Below are 16386 nucleotides of genomic sequence, written 5' to 3' on the forward strand. Positions count from 1 at the left end.
TGGGCTTCGAGCTGATAAATGGTGTAAAAAAAATAGATGAAAAATGATTATCTTATACCGTGGAACTATGAGTCCCAGCAAGCCTCCCCCGCATGCTGGGACTTAGAGAACCACATCCATGGGGGACCTGTGGAAGGAAATCCTACTCATTCAGGTCCTCTGGCGAACATCCCGACATTTTCTCCATCTTCTCCGTCTCCGCCGCTGGTACACAATTGGAATGATAGGCGCAGAGATGTTTCATCTTCCGTGCCTCTCATCCAAATGATTCTATTGCCCGCCTAGCGGCCAATCAGGAGGCGACTTTCGCGGCCAATAGAATCATTTGGATGAGAGGCGTGGAAGATGAAACATCTCTGCGTCTATCATTCCAATTGTGTACCGATGGAGAAGATGTCGGGATGTTTGCCAGAGGACCTGGGTGAGTAGGATTTCCTTCCACAGGTCCCCCATGGATTTCCTGGGATCCAGGACCCCGGACTCTTCAGCCCTGGAGCCCCGGACCAGCCCCAGAGCCAAGCCCCCGGACCGGACCCAGGAACCTACCGACTGGCTCAAGTTTTATTTTAAATGGGTGTCAGTGTGTTTATTTAACTATTTATTTTACTGTGGAACTACAAGTGCCAGCGGGCCCTTTAATGCCCCGCATGCTGGGACTTGTGGTTCTCCAAGTCCAAGCATGCGGGGGAGGCTTGCTGGGACTCATAGTTCCATGGTATAAGATAATAGTTTTTCATCTATTTTTTTACACCATTTATCAGCTCGATGCCCACCGCCAAGAGAAATCCTTGGCCCCGGTACAACAACTTCCCGGGCGCCCCTGGAAGGGGGTGTGACCACAGCACATTAGGGGCATGTTTAGCATATGAGAATATAGCAAATTTTATAAATTTTAAATACATACACACAGTGGTTGGAGGGGAAAATTTTAAATGATGGTATGGTAAAGTGAAGTTTGTAGCTCCGCAAAAGAGGGTGTTGCCACTCAAAAGGGGCATGTCCTTAGCTGCAGTATTCCACACTATATATCTTTTATTCACATTATACAACACAATAGTTGACCCCAGAATGCATAAAAAGTCACATTATGCCACACAGTATGAAGCAAAATTAACAATATGCCACATGGAATGATCCAAAATGTACGTTATGCCACATAGAATGAGCCAGAATTCACGTTATGCCATACATCATAAGCTAAAATTCACGTTATACCACACAACATGAGCAAAAATTAAAGTTATGCCACACAACATGAGCTAAAATTCAGGTTATGCCACAAAGCATGAGCCAAAATTCAGGTTATACCACACAGCATGAGCCAAAAATCACGTTATGCCACACAGCATGATCCAAAAATCACGTTATGCCACACAGCATGATCCAAAAATCACGTTATGCCACACAGCATGAGCCAAAAATCACGTTATGACACACAGCATGAGCCAAAAATCACGTTATGACACACAGCATGAGCCAAAACTCACGTTATGTCACACAGCATGAGCCAAAATTCAAGATATCGGCGACACAGGGAAAATGAGTGACAGCGGGGAGGCGGCGAGAGTGACAGCGAGGACGTGGGGACACTTACAGCGGGAATGAGGGGACAGTGACAGCGGGAACACAGGGGCAAGTAGAGTGACAGCAGGGAGGCGGGGAGAGTGACAGCTGAGACAGTGACAATGTAGACATGGGGACATTGACAGCAGTGACGCAGGGGCAGTGACAGCAGAATTAAGGAGTCAGTGACAGCGGGAACACAGGGACAAGGAGAGTGACGGCAGGGAGAGTAATAGCTGGGACAGGAACAACAGGGACACAGAGAGCGAGGATGCGGGGACACGGGGGCAGTGACAGCAGGAATGAAAGGACAGTGATTATTAACAGCGGTCCGATGGGGAGAGTGACAGCAATGGGACAGAGAGAGTGCAGTGGCCATTTGTTGGCCTAAACACTTACTCCCAGGCCTTCTGATGCAGCAGCAGCGGCGGGAGGAGGCAGGAGAGCCAACATCAGACGGGGTCCAGGGATTCAGCCGCAGCATGCAGGAGCCAGGCCACCTGGTGGGGCTGTGGCAGGAGCAGGAAGGAGGAGGGCCAGCTCCTGAACCGCACCCCCACCCATGTGAACGCACGCTCTTGAAAAATTGGGCATTGCCTTGCAAGAGCGTGCAAAGTAGAAGCAGCAGGTGATGCCAGGGAATGGGTGACGGGCAGGCAGTGGGTAATAGGTAGATGCAGTGGGGAAGAGGGTGACAGGAGAGAGTGAGACAGAGAGACAGTGGGTAATATATTTCAGTGGCCCTGGGATGGATGGGAAGGGGACAGAGTTGATGGTGGGGGTACACTGGGCTGAATGAGGGGGCACATTATGACTGGAGTAGCTGAGGGGGTAATGAGGGTCATTTAGAAGAGGGACGTGGGTCAGTTGGGAGAGGGAAGAAAAGAGACACGGTTGGGAGAGTCGGTGAGATGGTGGGGAACACTGAGCTGGATGGGGATCACTGTGAATAGTGGCCACTGGGGAGGAATAGAAGGGAACAGTAAGTGGTGGGAGGAGGGAACACTTGACTGAATTAGGAGGAGTGGATCACTGTGTAACTGGCAGGATGGGTTCTATGTATGGGGGCAGTGATATGGACAGCTAGAGAAGGGACAGACACTGGGATTGGAGCACTAACCTTGCATCATATCCCCCGCTGCATGATCTTTACACTGACAGCGTGATGCAGGGATCTGTTCCCCGGCAGCAGGTCTTGGCTCTGCCTCTCCTGGCTGCCATCTACATTTTATTGCTGGATGACTGTGGCTACCTTCTGGCAGAGGCACTTTCATCGAGTTCGTTCCCCTGTCCCCGCACACTGCTGCTGCGGCTCCTGGCAGTCAGATCCCTCCCCCTGCTTCTTGGTCCCAGCACTGCCCTAGTACGGCATCGGCTCCCAGCAGCTGACGGCAGCTCCAAAGGTGCGCGCATTGAGCTGACCCTGCCGCAGATTCAGTGGGAGGAGACACCAGACCGGCAGTGGCGCCGCAGTGGAGGGGAGAGGAGGGAACCAGCAGCAGTGTTCAGAGAGCTGCCCAGCCCCTCCTCACACACCCCCCGCCGACAACTCGCCCGGATGACCTGACAGACCCGGCGCCCGGCAAAAAAAAAAAAAAAAGCCAAATACATTAAAAAAAATTGCGTCCGGGCCCAGGTAAACTTTACCCGCTCCCCCTCCCTCTCGGCGACCCTGCCATTGCCCAGGGGCATCGAGGACAGCCCCGGGCTTCAGCATGGGCAGGTAAGTTCTGGAGGGGGGACCCCTTCTTTGGGGGGTCCCCACTCCCCCAGGACCCCTGCCCATGTTGACCGGTCAGGGGGGATGAATGCTTTGGCCGGTTGGACTTTTATGAAACCAGGACTGGCTCTTTAAGCCTGGGGCTGGTTATGCTCAGGAGGGGGGACCTCATGCCGTTTTTGTTTTTTAACCAGAAATCCCAACTTTTGAAATGTGCACATTTTCATGACAGAAAATGCGCACATTTCCATGACTTAAAATCGCCTCAAATCTCACCATATCGCACTTTTTATCCGCTTATGCGCATTCCATTAAATATGCGATTTACACATGAAAACTGCAGAAAAAAAAGTGCGATTTGCGGCGATATGGTGCCATTTTAAAAAGTGCGAAAAACTCTCATTCTATTAAATGTCACCCTATATCTCTGTTATCCCTGAGGACCAATAATTTATCAACATGTGGAAATAGATAATGATTTATGATGATAGACCCCTACAAACGCCTGTATCATTAAATATGTACGCCTTGTTTGTTAAATATTAATTATTAGATTACTCAGCTTCTCTTATTGTATAAAAGAGACTGAATACTGGATTAAAGCCAGATATTGAATCAGATATCTCTAAGCGCTTATATTGAATAAATACACCTTACCATCGTCTGACTCAAGGATCCATTATTTACATTATCATTAGTATCCGAGGGTACTTATGTAATATCTGGGCTCCCGTTTTTCTTATGAGACCTCGTCCCCTCGCGGGGCTCGCCACGCTTCGGGCACGGTGGCTCGCTGCGCTCGCCACACTATATAAAATCAACTCCATGCGTAGTTGGATAGTAGGGGTATGAAAAAATGGGGTGTATTTAACATGGGAGCCCAGATAATACATAAGTACCTATCTGCAGGGCCGGTGCAAGGCATCTAGGTGCCCTAGGCAAACCTGCAGGACACCGCCCCCCCCCCCCCCCAAAAAAAAAAACACATTACCCTAGACTCAAATCCTGATAACACAGTCAGAATGAACAAAACCACCTTGTAAATGACTGCCACCATATATGATGCAGACACACCAGAGGCGTAACTAGAACTTTGTGGGCCCCATAGCAAAATTTATAATGGGGCCCCCCTTGAAATGCCCATTACACATTATGTAACACACTGTAATGCCCATCACACATTATGCCGCCATTGCGATGCCCTTAACATATTATGCTGCATACCATAATGATTATTAAACATTATACCAGACACCATAATGTCTATTACACATTGGGGGTATGAAAAGTTAAGTATGCTCATGTCGCACGCCCCAGAAAAGGGGGTGTGGTCTCACAAAAGGGGGCGTGGTCTCACAAAAGGGGGCGTGGTCTCACAAAAGGGGTGTGGTCACACAAAAGGGGGGATATATTACCTGACAATAATCTGCCAACCCTTCCCTAAAGGTGCATACACACTGGCAATTACAGGGAGGAAGGTTGTGCCATAGATATGGTTGAGGGGTTTTGAACTGTGAGGGGAGAGAAAATTTGCAGAAGCTCTATGGAGGAGGGGGTTGTGGATTGTGGGGAGTGAGCTGGAGTGGGGAAATTATGTGAGGGAAAGAGAGTAGGAATAGCGAGAGAAGGGAGAGGAGGAGGAATAGAGGGAGATGGTAGAGGAGGAATAGAGGGAGTCGGGAGAGCAGGAATAGTGGGAGATAGGAGAAGAGGAATAATGGGAGACGAGAGAGGAGGAATAGCAGGAGACTGGAGAGGAGGGATAGCGGGAGACTGGAGAGGAGGGATAGCGGGAGACTGGAGAGGAGGGATAGTGGGAGACTGGAGAGGAGGGATAGTGGGAGACTGGAGAGGAGGGATAGTGGGAGACAGGAGAGAGGAAGAATACTGGGAGACACGAGAGCAGGAGAGAGTAGGAATAGCAGGAGATGGGAGAGGAGGAGGAATAATGGGAAATGGGAGGAGGAATAATGGGAGATGGGAGAGGAGGAGGAATAGTGGGAGATGGGAGAGAGGAGGAATAGTGGGAGACAAGAGAGGAGGAGTAATGGGAGACGAGAGAGCAGGAGAGAGTAGGAATAGCAGGAGACTGGAGAGGAGGAATAGTGGGAGACAGGATAGGAGGGATAGTGGGAGACGGGAGAGGAGGAATAGTGGGAGACAGAAAAGAGGAAGAATAGTGGGAGACGGGAGAGAGGAGGAATAGTCGGAGATGGGAGAGAGGAGGAATAGTCAGAGACTGGAGAGGAGAAATAGTGGGTAACTGGGGAGGCTGCTCTCTCTCTCAGCGCAGGGGCCAAGTATCTGCACCTTTGATAGGGAGTGTGCGCCCGAGTGGGATCTGGCAATGAGGGTATAGGCCTGGTGAGCAGTGTACAGCAGTGAGGCCTGGTGAGCAGCAGTGTACAGGCCTGTGAGCAGTGAGGGTTGGCCTGGTGAGCAGTGTACCTGTAAGCTGGATCATGTTGCAGGCTCCTGCCCGTCGCGTGCTCCTACTGCGGATCCTGCGGCTGGCTGCTGTTCCCTGCTGTGACAACTGCTGCCTTCCCACGTGGGCCGTCTGTCTGGTCCTCTCCGGGGGCACACTAGTGCGGGCGCCTCAGCGTTGCTGCACTCAGTGGCCTCCCCGGGTCCTTGCTGCCACTGGCTGGATGAAGGGGGGGTTTGGTTCCTGCCGCCCGCTGTGCTTCCACCGGCTGTCTCTCCCTGCGCTTTTTGGGACTCCCTTTGCGGCACACACCTCGCCGCTGCCAGGCCCCTCTCTCTCTCCGCGCTCTCCTTCCCGGCTCCACGCGGCCAGCCTCACTTCCTCCCCGTCGGCTTTCTCCACGCCCACTGCCCACCTCAAGTCAGATCTCCTCCGCCTGTCCATCAACAAGGGGTCAGCTGCACTTCACGGCACCAATCATGCGCCTCCTGCGTGTCCCACCATGGCTACCGGATGCTCCTCTTTGGTGAGATGGTTGCTTAGCAACCACCTAACGCTGGCTGCCTGCTGGAATAAAAAAAAAAAAGCAGTGCTTGAAGGAAGTGCCGGTATGTCATACCGGCGTATAGCGGCCCACTTCGAGCACTGATATATATATATATATATATATATATATATATACACATACACACACACAGTTGATATATATAGATATATATATATATAAATATATAAGTGTACAGTAGATGGACATAAATACAGCACTAGCTGCTGTAAAGGGAGTATACAGTGGCAGTTGCTACTGGCAACGGGAACAGAGCCGCCGGCCGAAGCCTGTTTCTGGGAGGCCCAAGTTCCCCATGCATGGGGGCATACAGCCTAGATATCACGGTGAGCCTGAGTGCCCGGGTAGAGGGAGGTGAGAGGACGGAGGACCTGATACCGGCCGAGCGGGGTGAGGGGGACCCTGGATGCTGGGGAGGAGAGAGGATGGAGGAAGCCAGAGTACGGTACCTGATACAGGGGAGCGGGGGGAGGAGTGAGGAGCCTTGCATCACTAACCCCGTTCTGGCGCTGCTGACTGCCTTATAGCTGGTCAGGCACAGCTTCACCTGGCAGCAGCTGCAGGTTAGCAAAAGCAGGGAGAGCGCGCTGGTAGCGCCGGCCCGCGCACTGCGCATCACTCTTCCTGTTCAGGAGAACTACACGGTGACGTCACCCCCCCCCCCCCCCTCCGGCACGGCTCCTTCCGCACGCTGTCTCTCCTTGCCTGGCGCGTAGACGCTACCCCCACCAGGCTCTATAATTAATAAAGTAATGAAACTACCGAGGGTGCAGGGGACTGCTTGCCCGTGTACCAGCTAGCCGCTGCGCTGACAGACAGTTCTGAATCCCCAGTTATCAGGCCTGCCTGCTACAGCGGGAAACTTTGTCACCCCTGTCAGTCAGTCAACTGCCTGTCAGCGTTACTTAATCCCCTGCCCGCCTCCCCACCCTGGACGGTCTGGACCAGACACCGACACACACGAGCGGGCGGCAGAGCAATGTACTGACTCCGGCGGGTGGAGGAGCGCCCGCCAGCCCAGCTACTTAGTGAAACACACTCACTATGTAGCTGGGCGGTCGGGCGGCGGCGGCTCCTCCACCCGCCAAAGTCAGTACATTGCTCTGCCGCCCGCATCATCATGTGTGTCGATGTCCGGTCCAGACCATCCAGGGTGGGGAGGCGGGCAGGGGATCAACGCTGACAGGCAGCTGACTGACTGACAGGGGCTACGAAGTTTCCCGCTGTAGCAGGCAGGCCTGATAACTGGGGATTCGGAACTGTCTGTCAGCGCAGCAGCTGGCTAGTATGCGGGCGGGCTCTGGCGGGGTTACTCACAAATAGCTGCTTGCTTGTTTCCTCTGCAGGCATGGCAGCTTCTCTGGGCTCTCCTCTGCGGTAGCGTCAACAGCATAGCTTCCTGCTGGCTGCTGCTGCTGCTTCTCCCCGGCTGCAGCTCACTACCGCCCCCCAGTGGCCGGCGCCCTAGGCAAATGCCTAACCTTGCCTAGTGGTGGCGCCGGCCCTGCCTATCTGAGTGATTCTGATTAAACCATCTGTGCTGTGAAGCCTGGATATCACTAAGGGCTAAGCTTATGCAGAGCGGGACCAGAGCTCTGCGGGCATGTGGTTGCTGAAGGGAATCCTTACCAGCAGAGTTAGCTAAAATAAAAGTGCTAAGTAATGCTCTTTGAGTGTTTAAACCCTGTTATACACTGTATGAGTGGCAAAATGATTATGACCACTTGACACTTGTATGCAGATCGGCCATAACTTCACGTTGTTGCCACTAGAGGGTGAGAGAGCTATAAAAGGGAGTGCAAGACAAGTGATGCATCAATTTCACTGTGTTGCTTGTGAAAAAATGGGCAAAAAACTTGGTTATAACGGAGTTTGAACGCGGGATGATTATAGGTGCTCGAACTGTTGGAACCAGTATCAGCAAAATGGCTGCACTTGTGAAGTGTTCGAGAGCAGCAGTTATCAATGTTTACAGAGTGGACTACCAAGCAGAAAACCGGGTCTCAACGTCAGGCTTGGGGTCGTCACCGGCTATTGAATGCTTGATCTGAACGGAGATTTGCCAGAGGTGTCCAGTCCAACAAAAGAGCAACAGTACTTCAAATAGCTGGGAATCTTAATCAAAGAGCAACTATGAAGGTCTCTGAACAAACTGTTCGACGCACATTACACTGTATAGGCTATGGAAGCCGATGACCTGTTTGAAAGCCTCTACTATCTGCCTTGAACAAGAGCAGATATCTCCAGTTCGCAAAGGAGCACAAGGATTGGACAGTAGATGACTGGAAAAGGGTCATGTGGTCCGATGAATTGTGTTTTCAATTACATCATGCAGATGGCAGGGTGCAAATATGGAGAAAACAGCACAAAAGCATGGACCCCAACTGCATTGCCACAACACTTCAAGCTGGTGGAGGCAATATTATGGTTTGGGGGATGTTTTCTTTTGTATGGGTCCTTTCATTCCTGTCAAACAATGTCTGAATGGCCAAGGGTATTTGATTGTTATCACCGATCAAGTACATCCTGTTATGTTAATGGTGTACCCTGCCAGGAATGGATACATCCAGCAGGACAATGTTCCCTGCCATAAAGCTGGCATTATTTGCAGTTTCGAAGAGCATGACAGACTTTACCTTGCTTAGTTGGCCTGCACAATCACCAGATCTCATTCCAATTGATAATCTGTGGGATGAGATCGAACGTGCCATTGGGCAGCTGGATCTAGTGCTATCAAATCTTAAGGAATTGGAAAGTGCAGTTCATTGGATATGGTCTCAAATTCCTCTCAGTCCATACCAAGAAGAATCCATGCAGTATTAAGAGCCTAAGGGTGGTCCAACATTGTATTGAGGGGGTGGTCATAATAATTTGGCCACAGTGTATGTATTTAAAGCATTACAGCGTGAATCTTGATGTTAGTGATAATTATGAAGTAATTGTAAAAGATTCGGTTCCCCAACATAATTTGCTGAAAAAAAGACCACTGAGTGCCGCCTCTTGCTTCCATAAGGACCTCTCCAGGTACTAGGTTGGCTCCTATATATATATATATATATATATATATATATAACCTCAAAAAACGAAGGCGTCACTCCGGGACTTGTGAATCAAAATGTGAAGTTTATTGTTCTTCTAAACGGTCTACGCCGTTTCGGGCATTTACCCTTCGTCAGGACCAGAAGAATTGACAAGTGCAACAACAAAGTGTAAAGAAAAAATGGACTTACATATAGGGGACCCGCCGTGCAGCGTCCTCCTCCGTCTGGGACTCCTGATGACAACTTCCGGGATCTCCCGGAAGTGACCTGTCCGTCCTGGCAGCGGAGGAGGCCACACTAGGGAAAAGTGACAACATGCCAGTACTTTAGAAACAGTTATTAAAGTGCATAGTGCTTTTCAATAAGAATATACAGTAATATACAGTACTGATATACATGTGAATATGTGACAAAACAACACTTATTAAAATATCTTTTATAAACGTCAAAGTGCACTTTCCCTGAGCTTGTATTAGAGCGGCCACAAGATGGCAGTGTGGCGCAACATAATTCCCAATATGCTATTCAATATACCTTTTGCTGATTAATTAAGGTCATGTGATGGGATCTCTGCAACAGGGTTTGTAAGTGGACATGTGAAACAATATTTATAATGTTATGGGGCATGAAATAACATCTACATATGTCTAAACACGCATGTTTTTATGTCCCTCAACTATCCCTCATTCACTCAATCCTTCAATATATGCTGGTATACTCAGCCACACACTTCTATTTTTCCCCTAAGGAAAACGCCTCAGTATCAGGCTGAAGCTGAGCACACAACGGCCCATACTCTCATGGCCTTGGAGACCCAAGCCAATGCAATAACCGGGCGTATAGTAAACCCTAACCCTTCAAAAGTGGCTTTAAGGCAACCTTTAATCTTTTTCTCAATGGGTTCTTTGAAAGCAGCACCCCTCTGAAAAGGCAGCGCCATGGCTTTGGACAACCTAGCCAACGGGACCTTTTCCCAGTTTCACATATTCCTCTGACATGGGACACAAATTTGCAAACCGTTTAGGCATCGTCAACCTTTTATCAGGTGTTTTCCCCCAAAAGCTCCTTCATGCCCTCATCAGAGGGAAAAGTCACTGCATCTCTGCGCTGCTTCCTAAAAACACCTTCTTGCTGCTCTCTATCCACTATCTCTATCAGCAAGACTCAATGCTTGTTTTACAGCCAATATCAAATCCTCTACCCCAGGGGTAGAGGTCTCAATACTCTTATGTTTCCAAAACATATCCTCAGGACATTCTCCTTCTTCCTCTTCAGAGTCAAGATTAAAGGCCCCCATACATTAGGCCGACTTGTCCTTAGGACAAGTCGGACCCAATTCTCCTGTGAGCCGCCCGGGAGCTCCCCGGGAGGCTCACATACAATTTGGCACTTGATGAGCCAAATTTGACATGTGATAAATCGCTTGCGATTTATCACATGTCGGGGTGCAGGGGCGGTCAGCATCATCAGGGTGGAGCAGTGTGATGGGCAGCGGGTCCCTGAGCGCTTGGCTGGCGGCGCCGGCGAGTGCTGACCTGGCCGGGCGGTGTGATGATCACAGATATCATTCAGCAGCGCTGCGGGACAGGACGCGCAGTGGCGGGTATTAGGTTTTAAAAATACCTGTCAAATGACTGCCCGTTCTCTGATTGGCTGAGAGCTCTCAGCCAATCAGAGAACAGGCAGTCATTTGACAGGTTTTTTAAAAATCGAATACCCGCCACGGCACGTTCCGTCCCGCAGAGCTGCTGAATGAGAGACTGTGATCATCACACCGCCCGGCCAGGTCAGCACTCGCTGGCGCCGCCAGCCAAGTGCTCAGGGACCCGCTGCCCGTCACACTGCTCCCCCGGTCAGTCTGCATGCATACAGGGAGGTCGGACGTGATCGTACATGCTGACCGTCCGACCTCCCTGATCCGGTCCGATGCGCACTGGACCGCGGATCGGATCAGATATCACACACCTGCGATTTTGGGATGATTTCACCCGGTTATCGGCCCAAAGTGCCGAAATCGGATGAAATCATCCCGAAATCAATAGTGTATGGGGGCCTTAAGTGGAGGTGGGGTAGATAAGGGGTGTCTGGGAGTGGTAACCTCAGGTAACTTAATAAACTGCTCCATAAAATAACTAATTTTGCATTGCAGATCCCCTTGTTAGGGTGGGGGTGAACTCACAGAGGGTTGTGTGGATGGGAAAAGCCTAGGGGACCTACTGTGATTATCCCTCTGCCTATTAAGAGCCTGCACTAAGTCAGCCATTAATCTGCCTAGTGCAGCCACCCATGCAGGTTCAGGCTGCTCAGACCTCTGTATTTGAGCCCCACTGGGAACAAAGTCGCATGCAGGGAACAGATCCTGCAGTCTATTAACATGGCAGATGCTCCTTCCTCCACAACAGCAGAATAAGACCTTTCTGTAATTTATTTTAAATCACAGTGCAAATGTCAGACACTATAAAGAATAATGTAACCAGTGTACTTATCTGTCAGCTGCTGTTGTAATAGACCCTTAACGGTCACCAAAGCACTGCCCAGAAGAAACTTTCACAGTAGCCTGCAGTAAGAATTTCTCCCTTTCAGCTCTGCAGAGTGGGGAAAAGGGCTCTAGACTACAGTGGGGAAGAGACCATGGGTGAAATGTAATAGGATGAGAGATTTGGTAAGAAATCTCCAGGTTTTTTTTTTAAGTGGCAATCATTTACACTGCAAAATCAAACTGGTTTTGCAGTGTGAATGATTGCTGCTTTAAAAAAACTGGAGATTTCTTACCAAATCTCTCATCCTATTACATTTCACCCCAAGTCTCTGCTTTAGCAGGGAGGGAAAGCCTTTTGGCGCGCTCCTCCTTCAGATGCTCCCATTTGCTGTTTCTTCTGCCTCCCAGTGACTCCCCTTGAGAAAGGGATTACTTAGAAGTGCCCTGCTGCACAGGACTCCTGTAACAGACTTCATCTCCAACATGGAGTTTGCCTGCAAGTCCTTCAATATGGCGGCGCCATAGCGGGGGTCCATCACCCATGATCCCTCTGTAATCAGGCAGCCAGATCAGGTCTCTCCCCAGGACCCCTGATCCCCGAATAGTTGGAAGGTCAGAGCGCTGTTCTGGGAGAAAGCAGCTCTATCGCTCCAGCGCACAGAAAACTGATGCGGAAGCGCTTCTGGTGCACTTTCATAGTGTATAGAAGTTTCCCCAGGAATCTTCACTGTAACCTGCACTTAGCTAAGAAAATCGTAAAATAAAAACAAATCCGAACTAACTCTAAAATGGCTGCAGCACACAGCCTATAGCATACGCACCCACTCCTGTGGCCACCTAAAACAAACTGAGGATTTCTGGGATGCAGCCGGGGAGGAGCCTGCCTCTTAAAGTCATAGCATAGGTGCCTAGGTTCCTCCGGACCCACTTCATCCCAAGGTTAAGCTGTGTCACCAGGATGGATGATAGAGAAATCAAATTTTAACATGCATGCTAAGACAGCCACTAAAGGACATAGGGCCTTATTCTAGTTCACTCTTTCTGACAAAATCCTTCTTAGATGGACAAAACCATGTGCACTGCAGGGGGGGGAAATGTAAAAGGTGCAGAGAGAATTAGATTTGGGTGAGTTATTTTGTTTCAGTGCAGGGTAAATGCTGGCTGCTTTATTTTTACACTGCAATATAGATCTCACTTTGAAGTAAAACCACATCCAAATCTAATTCTCTCTGCACAAGTAACATCTGCCCCACCTGCAGTGCACATGGTTTTGTCCATTTGAGAAGGATTTTGTCAGAAAGAGGGAACTAGAATAAGGCCCATAGGGCAGATGTATTAATCCTTAAAAAGAGATAAATGTAAGGGTGATAAAGACTGATAAATGTCCAGCCAATCAGCTAATTTTTCAAGCACAGCCTATAAAATGACAGGTATGAGCTGATTGGCTGGATGTTTCTTACTCGTTAACACCCTTTCTTTTATCTCTTTTTTTTACAGCTTAATAAATCTGACCCATTGATTGCAAGGTGTCACGTTTCGTGAGCTGGCTCGAGCACCAGCCGGAGTGTAACGGAGGCTGGGTGCTTTAATGTAGGGCTGTTGCATGAACGACAGACTGGAGTGAAGCAATTGAATAAAATTAAACCTTTTTTAATGAAGATACTGCGGTACAAAGATATGAATGATGGCACAATGAATTACTGTAGATTTTGGTTAGAATGAAAGAAGACAATAATAAGTAATACTTATTGAAGAAGTTTGAAGATGATTGGGAGATTGGATGGTTTGAATATTGGATGATTTGAAGATTGGATGATGATAAAGAAGGAATTGAACTGAGATGAAGTCCAGTTGGAATCTTGTGCTGAATTAGGTCGTAGCTGCCAGAACCAGGTATGCTGGCCACGGATATAACCGTCAGGAAGCTAGGAGAAAGATGACACCCTTTGGGGGGTTAACCTTGTCCTAATTGGCGGCAGAGGATCTCCGTGGACGGATATAGTGAAGCAGTAGACGACCAGCAGAAAGATCAGGATAGACTTTACCCAGGAAGATGAGGAGTCAGCCTGCAGCAGATACTGCAAGAGTAGCCAGGATGCACAATGCTGCTAACGAATGGACAACATTGTACTGACTGCCGGTCTGGCCCGGCTAGTCAGTATTAAAGGGTGGAGCTGACGACTGATTGGCTGCGCGAGTTACCTCGCGATTGGAGCCGCGCAGCATAAGCTGTGGAAACCAGGAAGATGGCCGCCGCCTGTTGTGGCGACAGAAACCAGCCGGCAGAGGATACTACGCAGAGGCTACTACGCAGCCGGCGCTTCCCAGTCTGAATCCTAGAATGAGGCGGACACCATCATGGCAGATCATGCCTCACGCCACCCGGAGCCAACACGCCAGGACAATGTACACCACATCTGACACCCAGCAGATGGACACAGAGCCCGGGTGACAGAGGGACAGAATGCAACCGGTTGGTGTCGGCAGCGGAGGTGAGCGCCAGGGCAGAGGGTATAGCCCAGAAGTCTGTGAGACTGGAACAGCACAGGGAGCCAGGGTAGCTGCAATGGTGGTCGTGACACAAGGCAGTTTTCAAAAGGATTAACAGTAAACAGATGTGACACCTTTCAGTCATTATTGAAAACACACAAAAGTGTATTACTATCAGTGGTGTAGCTAGGTGCCACGGCGCCCGGAGCAAGGGCATGTTTCGCGCTCCTGTGCAGTGAAAAGTGGGCACAGACCAACATTATACCACACACCGTAATGCCCATTGCACATTTTAGTGAACTTTGTAATTCCAAATACACATAAGCCCACACATGATGCCCATGACATACTATATAACACTCAGCAATGCCCATGACATACTATATAACACACCATACACATTTGACACATAAGTGCCACTTACCTACATGCTCAATGCCAGAGGCTTCATGCTCGATGCCAAGGGGCTTCATGCTCATTGCCAAGGGCCTTCATGCTCGATGCCAAGGGGAACAGAACTCTGCAGTGGCCCACTCCTGGCTCCCCGATGCTATTTTCAATTCAATGCACCGCCAGTAGTGTGTAGCAGGGAGGGAGCAGTAGTGTGCAGCAGGTAAGGAGGGTGGGAGCAGTAGTGTGCAGCAGGGAGGGAGGGTGCAGCAGGGTGGATTGCAGTAGTGTGCAGCAGGGTGGGTGCAGTATGGTGGGAGGGTTTCTGCAGTAGGATGGGAGGGTGGCTGCAGGAGGGTGGGTGCCTGGCTGCAGGAGGGTGGCTGGCTGCAGGAGGGTGGGTGCCTGGCTGCAGGTGGGTGGCTGGCTGCAGGAGGGTGGGAGTACACGATGGTTACGCACCCCCCCTCCCTCCCTCCCTCTGTGCTGACACACTGACAGCCGATGCAGCTGTACACCGACCTCTCCCCCTGTCAATGTGTGTGTCTATGTGCGCACTGCCCGCCCACGGCTCCCCCGCTGTGTCCGGGAGAGAGACGCGCTGTGCTGCTATGCAATATTCATATCTCCCACTGGACCACTAGCCAATAGGCGCTCGTGGTCCAGCAGCCACCAGTTGATTGGCTGCTGGACCGCAAGCGCCCATTGGCTAGTGGTCCATCCAGCGGGAGATCTGAATATTGCATAGTAGCACAGCGCGTCTCTCTCCTGGACACAGCACATGGACACAGCACATGGACACACATACTGACAGGGGGAGCTGGCAGGTAGCGGGCGGGCGAGCTGGCGGTGCCGGACAGGCACAGCTCCAGCGCCATGCTATCTTCCTGCGTTCGGAGCGTGTGCTCCACCGGCACCGCCCTCGCTACGCCTCTGATTACTATGGGTAATAAGAAGTAAAGTATTAGGTTTAAACCGATGTGGATTAATAAAAGGGTAATGGAAGTTATGGGGGGAAAAAGAGGAAGGCATTCAAACTGTACAAGACAAATAGTAATGAGGAGGTATTCCGCTTATATAATGAATGTAATAAAACCTATAAAAAGAAAATCAGAGCAGCAGAAAGGGATAATTAAATGAAAATTGCTTTAGAAAGCCAGACTAATCTTTAAAAAAGTGTATTAACAGTAAAAGGTAAAAAAAAAAAAAGAGAGAACACTGGACCCATAATAAATGGTGAAAGCATTAGTGATGATAAGACAATAGCAGAGGAACTGAACACTTTTTTTTCATCAGTTTTTATAAGAGAGCAAGAGAAGGGAGAACTCAAAAACACCACTAGCATTGATAATGCAAAACTATTAGTTTTAGAATTTTTGGAGAAACAGGTCCATAGACAAATCACTAAAAATGAAAATAAATAAGTCAATGGGACCAGACCAGGGTCTTTCATTACCCGGGGGGGGGGGGGGGGGGGGGGGGGCTTGACTGTGATGTCATTAAGCCCCCCCCCCCCCCCCCCATTATGGGAAATAGTGTAAATCACTGATCTCCATGGAGGGGGGGCTAAAATGACATGAGTCATGTAATTCTCATTATGATTCTCATTCTGAATGCAGAGCGAGGAGGTTACCACAGAGAGAACGTCCTGATATTGTTCCTAACAAGAACCCACACTCAACTTTCAACTCAGAAATTTTCATTTAATCG

General features: G+C 49.7%; 1 long non-coding RNA gene across 1 annotated transcript in view; it reads right to left on the bottom strand.

The window, feature by feature from the left end:
• The window catches only part of LOC146062589 (uncharacterized), a 53448-nt gene extending 43244 nt beyond the window's left edge, over positions 1-10204 (bottom strand). The window contains exon 1 of the long non-coding RNA XR_014471412.1: positions 9507-10204. This is a non-coding gene — a long non-coding RNA (uncharacterized LOC146062589). The remainder of the gene's footprint in view (positions 1-9506) is intronic.
• Positions 10205-16386: the final 6182 nt, after the last annotated feature.

This window comes from Crinia signifera, chromosome 3 (assembly GCF_055691185.1).
Source record: "Crinia signifera chromosome 3, ASM5569118v1, whole genome shotgun sequence".
Taxonomy (NCBI): domain Eukaryota; kingdom Metazoa; phylum Chordata; class Amphibia; order Anura; family Myobatrachidae; genus Crinia; species Crinia signifera.